Source organism: Salminus brasiliensis, chromosome 14, assembly GCF_030463535.1.
Source record: "Salminus brasiliensis chromosome 14, fSalBra1.hap2, whole genome shotgun sequence".
Lineage (NCBI taxonomy): Eukaryota > Metazoa > Chordata > Actinopteri > Characiformes > Bryconidae > Salminus > Salminus brasiliensis.
The window spans coordinates 26,275,023-26,284,375 of record NC_132891.1 but is presented as its reverse complement, the minus strand read 5'-3'; positions in this window follow the sequence as shown (position 1 = coordinate 26,284,375).

The window sequence follows — 9,353 nt, the reverse complement described above, 5'->3', positions numbered from 1 at the left end:
TTCGCCAAGAGCATGATCAATCCACTCTTGCGCTTAACAGTTAGAGAGGTGTTTTTCTGTGAAGTTTTGCACCCTTTTTCTTCAAACATACCTTTGCTCGTTCCACTCAAAATGTTCTGTTTGTACAATTAAACAGCTTCATCAGTCCATAGGGTCAGTGTTCCCACATGCATCAGGCTTGTTTAAATGTTTCTTTTGATGCTGGATTTTGTAGGGAGGATGCAGGACAGGTTTACTTCTGACGATTCTTCCATGGACATCATATTTGAGCCTTTGAGGTCTTTCTGCACAGAGTACACCACCACACCACAGTCTGCTAAATCTTTCTTTAAATCTGCTAAATCTTTAAATCTAAAGTTTTTTTTTCCAGCAAACCTTTTTATTAACTTGATCTCCTTGTTCCTGTCATTTCTTAATTACATTAAGCCTTCTCCTGTTTTGTGTCCATCAATTATTTTTAGCAGTTGCTTAAAGGAGTCTAATTGTTGGGAGTTGAGAAATGAGAGCATTCATAAAGCTTGGAAATTGGCACCACGTGGCCTTCCTTATGATGGCTTTGAACAAGCCCTAGTCTTAACAAAATAATGAATGTAACATTATATAACATTTATACCATAAATATTTTATCATTTGATGCTCCACTGACTGTAATAAGGAGAATAGCGTTTCTAGCATTGCTTCTCTGGGCTTGGAAGGCCGATTTCTGCACTATGAGCACAGGAGCAAGAAATACCAATTCTCACATATTGCTTAAGGTTTAAGATCTTGGCAAAAGTTATCTGAGAACTCAAAACTCCTGGGGTGCCCAAAAGTTAGCATGGTGATAGCATGATAGCAATTTTCACAGTTGGGTCATAATGTGCCCACACATTTGAATGCTACTGTATATATCCATTGGACCCTTTTCAGACTTGTAACACACATAATTGGTTTGGGGGGGGTTAAAGTCAGACAACTTAATCTCATCACAAGGCAAATACAAACTTGTGCCAAGACATTAGAAACACACACACATACATACATACATGGTCGAAAACTAATTAACATTACTACTTACATGTAAACACATGTTTGCTGAGGGTCAGCACAAATATTCAATAGTCAATAGCCCTATAAAAAAGTCTAAAGTCTAAGTCTACTTGCCAATGAGGCAGAGGACTGGCACAGTCAGCGTGTCAGGTCCTTTCAGATCATTCGAGTGCCTTCCATCCAACTGACCATGCATACAAATTCCAGCTACAGTTACATTGGATTAATAGTCACTTACACACACACAGGGAAATATTAAAAAGAAAAAAAAAATCTATCTCCAGAATTCCTACAGAAAGGACAATCATTTATCTAGATATCCTGTGGAGATAAGCATGGAGTGATATAGACTAAATCTACACTAATGTTTACTCATATTACCAGCTGGCTTTTCCTGGAATCTCTGGCTTTAGGGGAGCAGCTGTGAAAGAGAGGGGGTTCACTGTACCTTCCTGATGTATGAGCTCACTGCTCACATATATCACATACAAAAAGCCTTGGCCTATAATATAAATACATCTGATGCTGCACTGGGAGGTTTCTCATTAAAACCCTTTCTAAGACCCCTGGTTAGTAAGCCAAAGGCAACAGTGGCAATGAAAAACTCCCTCAGAGCTGGAGGAAGAAACTTTGGGAGGAACCAAGACTCACAAATAGGACCCGACCCATCCTCCTCTGATCAGAACTATTTATAAATTATTGATAAAAGTCACCGAACTAGTATGACTTAATATGATCATAGAAGTGATGGTTAATGGTGGTGGTAATAATAATTCATGTAAAGTCCATGTAAATTTTAACATGGTCATTAGGCAGGTAACAGTGGTAAGAGGGTGTGCAGCTTGTCTGACACGAGTGGCGGGGGGAGCCTGGTGGTTAGTCTGGTGGGTGCTAGCTGGTCTGACACAACTAAAGGGGACCCCAGCGATCAGTCTTCTAACAGGTTGGGCCGGATGAGCGGACAGCCATTTACTCGGAGAAGGATTTATGGAGAGCAGATAATGTTGAACAGAATCAGAGAGTGGCTGACGACCCGGCAGGTCTGACTATAACAGCCTAATTAAAAAGAGAGAGCCAGAGGGTAGCAGAACCACGTGAGAACCCTGAAACACTGGCGTCTGCTCCACCGTCCACAAACCTGAGTGATTGCATGCAAGCGGCGGGACAACAACTCCAGCATCTCAAATATGATCGTCTATTACTGGACCTGTGCCCCAAATGTATATACATCACTGTGCTATTACAATCCATAAATATTATCTAATAATCAGCCACTGTTGGGACTAGTTACAATGTCTATCTTGTGTATACTTTAGAAGAATAACAGTACGGCTAGTGCCGGTTTCATCCCTCAAGGTCTGGTAAATATAAATAAAATTAACACCACCTCCTTGTTTCTACACTCAATTTTATCAGCACTTACTATATATTACTATATAGGAGCACATTGCAGTTCTATGATTACAGGCTGTAGATCATCTGTATACTTTATTAGCCTCTTTTCACCCTGTTTTTCCAATGGTCAGGACCCCACATGGCCACCACAGAGCAGTTATTTTTTGGGTGGTGGGTCATTAGTGGTCATTCATGGTGGTGGAGTGTTAGTATTGTGTGTCGCACTGGCACAGGTGGATAAAACACAGCAGTGCTGCTGGAGTTTTTAAACACCAGTCCCTGCTGCACTGAGAATAGTCCACCATCCTGTAACTACTGATGGATGACTAGAGGATGACCAACACAAACTGTACAGCAAGGAATAAGCTTCTGTCTCTGACTTTACAACTACAAGGTGGACCAACTATGTAGGAGTGTCTAATATAGTGGACAGTGAGTCAACACAGTGTTTAAAAAAACTTTAAAGCACACACTAACATGCCACCGCCATATCAGCGTCACTGCAGTGCTGAGAATGACCCACCACCCAAATAATACCTGCTCTGCAGTGGTTCAGTGGGGTTCTGACCAATAAAGAACAGGGTAAAAGGAGGCTAACAAAGTATGCAGAGAAAAAGATGGATGCAGTCTGTATTTATAGAATTACAGAGTTCTCTTATATGGTAAATAAATAGTGACTTTAGAAATAAGGAGGTGGTGTTAATATTATGGCTGATCAGTGTGCAACCTCTTTTTATTTTAACATATTTAACATACAGACATTTTATGGTAATTTTAACAATACTGAGAGATTTACAACACCCCTGTATTACTACCTAAAATGCCTAGAGTTAGATATGGGTACACCACCACATCAGCTGCAAACATTGGACTTGTCTGTCTTATTTGAATTGAGTGATATCACTATATATCACTATATGTATGTGTGTATGTGTGCTAGTGTGAGGTGCTGTTTCTTTAGAGAATGCATAGATTATGCACAGTTTTATCAAAAGCTCAGCTGGCAAGATGAGAGATATTCAGTGATTGGAGCTGCAAGTCATTGTAGGCCAAAAGAAAAAGAAGAGGAGGGGAAAGAAAGTTTATCCCTACATGGTATGGAATGTTACAATACCTTGTACAAGTGATCTGAAGCAGGGGGCTTTGAGGAGTAAGAATGGAGCTTTGCCTGTATTCATGTGAGAATTTTCATTGTATATACTTTATGCACGCATGGATGAGTGTGGGTGTATATTTATGTTTCAATGCATACAGTCTGTCAGGGTAGAGTTTAACAGAGTTAACTACAGGAAACTACAGGGATTACAGCTAACATTATTGTTTTTATTGAAAAAAGTAGCAGTAACTGATTTGGTGTGGAAGCATATATTAGGACTACAAACTTAATAGCAAACCCAAAAGAAAGCATCTGCTAATCCTGTGTTTTTTTTTCATAACCAAAGGACATTAAGGAGTTGGCCCCCTTTACTTAGGTGAGAGCCTCTAAAGTAGCTAAACACAGTAATTAGAAGTGTCTGGTCATATAGTATGCTGTATCAGAAGAACCTTTTGTTAACTGTTCCTTAAATTTGTTTTGAGTTGCACACTGCTGGAACTTAAAAAACTAGTTCTGTTCAGAATGAATCAAAAACTAATATTACTTTCAATTAAAATGAACTAAAACTAATTAATAATGTTAAAATGTTGGTAAATAAATGGTATTAACTCACTGACCAGACTTTACATGTTTATTGCCAATTGTTGCTGCTCTTGATTTTGATGTTCTACAAAATCTACTGTAGTGTTTTTGTACCATTTTTAATTTCTGGTGGATTCTTTCTTGCTAGAATGTCCTTATTAAGAAATGATTCTACACATCTTAACAGAAATAGCTCAGTCCAACCCAGAACCCCACCTAGTGGTGTTAAACAGTAGTAATCATACAACTGTAGCACATCTTCATCAGGGTGAATTAAGCTGTATTTACATCAACATCTAGGGAAGCACTCTGCTGAGCTTGTATACAGAAAGATCACACAAATTTCTATTGCAAACTAGAAGCAACCAGTATCAATAAGGTCATTATTAATCAAACTGCCTGGACAGTCTTTCCCTTGCACCCCAAATCAAAGGCGTAGATTAGATTTTGACATCGGTGGTGACACCCACAGGGGGCCCCCATGGGAGCTGAGGCTTTTTGCATTTACACAGACCTCTAACCTTTCTGTACTTCATGACAGAACATCTAAACAAGCACATATGAAAAACTTAATTCAGGGACTTAGGTTTTTTATACTGAATTCAGTTATCATTCAACTGTATTTGTGACCCTGCCTCTCCACCTGCCTCTACTCTGTCTGAGCTACAACCAGTCGGCTTGTGTCGGTCACCCGACCAAATAACACATTTATGCACACATATAAACAGTGAGCTAAAATACTATGGCTTTGTTGAGTTTTATTATTAATATTACTGTAGATTCACTCTGCACATTAGCAAAAGGTCTTTTTTTTATTTGACTCACACTTTGACTAGATGCTAATGTCCACCTGCTATCCTGACTGAGCCTATCACCAGGTTAGGCTAACTGCCAAATAAACAAACACACTAACATTTAGGGTTACTTAGGGTAGCCTACAAAATTGTCCCTCATTTCAAAATAAATATACTGTCCCTTACTGAATCAATACAAGACGTGACTTTATTGTCACACAATTGTTGGATGTTGTCTCTGAATCAGCCTATGTGTACATGTAGGTGACAGAGCTTTGGTGCTTCTTTCAACCACAGCCTCTCATATGTTAGCAAGAAACTGCCCCAAAAATTATAAATTTGGAAAAATTTTGAAAAAACTAAATGGGATGAATACAGGGTCAATATTAAACATACGTCATACTTCATTATACAGCTATTATTACATTAATTATTCAATATGTCTAAGACTAATTTATGTTAGTAATATATAGTGATATATTCTCAGAAGGGTTTGCTCGACAGTACAACAGGAAAGTCATTTCAGTGCAGGTCTGAAAAAGAGAATTGTAGATTTACACAAGTCAGGAATGTCTTCTGGAGCCATTTCTAAACATCTGCTAAATCCAAGAGCATCAGTTCAAACAACTGAATGTAAAAATGTAAGTTAATAGGAAGAGCAGCCACTTTAGCAAGGCCTGGAAAAAGTCCCAAACTGTCCCATTTAGGGGAAATGAGGTCAGATGGTCGAAATCTTTTGTCATCTTCAAGCTAAGCATCTTGACTAAAGTTTGTAGCTGAACCACATTATTAAAGAATAAACCTTTTAGGGGAATGTTTTATGATCAGATGACACAAACATTAAGTTGTTTGGCCACAATGATCACAATGAGGTATAATTTGAGACATTCCACTCCAAGAACACTGTACCAACTATTAGAAATGAAGGCGGCAGCATCATGCTCTGGCGATGGATGGAATAATAAGGAAGGAGGACTACCTCTGAATGGTCGTCCCCTGAATGGTCGTCCTCAAATATGTGGACTGTGCCTAAAAGCTATGTCTTTGCTAGATAAGCCAATAAATTGAATTAAGCTCTTCTAATTATGCAAAGAGTGATTAAATGTCCAACAAATGTCTGACAATTCAGACAGAAGCTTATTGATTGCTATTGTGTAAGTGGATGGTCAGTGTGCAACTTACTAACTTACTAAAGAGACATTTAACCAAATGTTAGGTGTGCTGTATGTATATTTTTATCCTATGTATACAATATTATTAATTTCAGAAAACCCTCCAAACATTAAAACCCAACTTTACTACACTACTGATGTACACTACATGGACAAAAGTACTGGGACACCTGCTCATTCATTGTTTCCTACATATTGCAAAGCAGGGAGGTGCTGTTTCCCCTTTAATATTTTAATTTTGGCACCTTTCTAGCATGGTGGTGAGCTTGAATTATATTGAGCACACATTACGCCATCACTGAGGGCAAAAGCATGAAGCAGTCCTACAGCAGGTACGTCTGCTGCATGGCCCTGGTTTGTTGGCGACTATCTGTTCTACACTGACAGCTGTTTGAAAGAGAACATGCTATGCTGCTACTCAAAACTGTAAATATGCCCTCAATGGTATTACTTGATTTTTTTTTAGCTCCCATAACATGCTGTACGATTCACATTACTGTAATGCTTTGCTGTAAGGTTGCTCCGCCTAAACAGGCTTCAGTTAGTCCAGAATACAGCAGCTAAAGTACCTATGGTGAAACAGGAGGCTCAGAAGTCCGATCGGCAGGCCGAAGGCAGGTTCATACCTTTGAAGAAAGAAAGAAACCTTTTAGGAAAAGTAACAGTCATAACATATATTCCAAATATTAACACATGAACTCTCTAAACTGGTAAAGCTCATAATATACCCCGCATTCCAGCTTGATTCAATACTACGACATTAAAGGTAAATGAACACATATTTGTCACTGTACTACACACACTAGTAAACTAGGGGCACAACATCAATAGCCCGGAGCTCAACCGCTGAGCCACCACTGCCCCCACATACTAATATTAAAGACAATTTTAAAGCAGATCAGAATTGGAAATGTAACCCCCCCCTTAAAACATAGTTCAGCACCAGATGCTTGATCCATTCCAATATGCTCAAGCGCCTAGTTCTTTATCAACCACCCAATCAGTGCATATCTGCATTTGCCCAACAGCAGGAATTGATTAATCTGTGTAATATCATTGCATCTGATTATTTTATGTTATGTTTAAAATATAGATTTTTTTAATGATATTGGCTCTTGGGGGGGGCCCCTGGTGGGGTTGATAAGGACTTTATTAGGGCTTAGGCAAAACTCAATATCAGGACAGGCAGGGGTCAAATCATGGGCAGGCAGGTATATCAAAGGCAAATCCATACTCTAGTATCAAAAACAAGCAGTGTGTCAATAAACCAAGTAAACCAAAAAGCATCACAAGTGCAACAGGATACCGTAGTGTCAGGGGTAAGACTCCACACCAAGCACTCCAAACAGAGGAGCTTAAGAGCAGTCCTAATTAGTCCAGTAATCAATTTCCTCTGTGTGCTTAGAGCTGATCCTCAGGTGACTGAGGCCAGCAGAGGGAGACATTACACACACAGAGTTGTGCTGCCACGGCGTTGGTGAGAAGAACACTTGTGTCAGCACCTGATAAAGCAGAGAATTCTACAACATGCTCAAAAAAGTTTCATACTCTCATCCACTCAGCAACTCTTGCACCCTCTTCAGCCGTCATGTTTGAAAAAGGCACCTGTTCTGTATTTAGCGCTGTGGAACCTGATTGGCTGGCTGAGGTGGAGGACCTTGGAAATGAAAATGATATTGCAAGTGTTTGAGAGGGTCGTTTCCCTGTAATATTTGAATTTTGGCATCTTTCTAGCATGATGGTGAGCTTAAAAAAATTACATTGAGGACCCACTATGCCGTCACTGAGGGCAAATGCACACTTTTCATTATCATTTTGACACAGTTGTTGCATGATCACATGAAATGTTCATTCAAACTGGGAAATGCCTTTTCATTTAAATAAAGCTATTCATACAGCATGTAGCATTTGGTACAGAAATGTACCAAATTGCAAATTGAATCACTGAAAGATGTTCTCACGGACATCTTCAACGTCCCCCTGCGCAGCTCCACTGTCCCAACGTGCCTCAAGACCACCACCATCGTCCCCATGCCGAAGAAGTCCACGGTGTCCTGCCTCAATGACTACCGTCCCGTAGCTCTCACGCCCATCATCATGAAGTGCTTCGAGAGGTTAGTCATGAGGAACATCAAGAACCAACTGCCCTCTTCATTGGACCCCCTGCAATTTGCATATCGTCCCAACCGCTCCACGGACGATGCCATCACCACCACCCTTCATCTCTCCCTTACCCACCTGGAGAAGAAGGACACCTACGTCAGAATGCTGTTCATAGACTTCAGTTCAGCATTCAACACCATCATCCCACAGAACCTCACCAGGAAGTTAAGCCTGCTGGGCCTCAACACCCCCCTCTGCAACTGGATCCTGGACTTCCTGACAGGAAGGCCCCAGTTAGTCCGGTTCGGGGACAGCAGCTCCAGCACCATCACCATGAACACTGGAGCACCTCAGGGCAGTGTACTGAGTCCTCTGCTGTTCACCCTGCTGACTCATGACTGTGTTGCGAAACGCAGTTCTAACAGCATCATAAAGTTCGCCGATGATACAACTGTGCTGGGTCTCATCAGCAAAGGCGACGAGTCAGCATACAGAGAGGAGGTGCAGCAGCTAACAAACTGGTGTACAGTCAACAACCTTCACTGGAATGTAGAGAAGACCAAGGAAATGGTTGTTGACTTCAGGAAATCAAGACCGGACCACTCTCCGCTTAACATCAACGGCTCCTCTGTGGAGATCGTTAAGAGCACTAAGTTCCTTGGTGTCCACCTAGCGGAGAACCTCACCTGGTCCCTGAACACCAGCTCTATAGCCAAGAAAGCCCAACAGCGTCTCTACTTCCTCCGGAAGCTGAGAAAGGCCCGTCTCCCTCCACCCATCCTCACCCTCTTCTATAGGGGAACCATAGAGAGCATCCTAAGCAGCTGCATCACTGCCTGGTTTGGGACCTGCACAGCCTCTGACCGCAAGTCCCTCCAACGCATTGTGAGGACAGCTGAGAAGATCATCAGAGTCTCTCTCCCCTCCGTCATGGACATTTACACCACCCGCTGCATCCGCAAAGCAACCAGCATTGTGGATGACTCCACCCACCCTTCACACAGACTGTTCTCCCTCCTGCCATCAGGAAGAAGGTACCGCAGCATCCGGTCCAACACGACCAGACTCTGCAACAGCTTCTTCCCCCAAGCCATCAGACTCCTCAACACAACTCAACTTCTGAACTGATATCTTTCTGGTACATGTACACTCTCCCTCTCTCTCTCTTTCCAACCATTTACC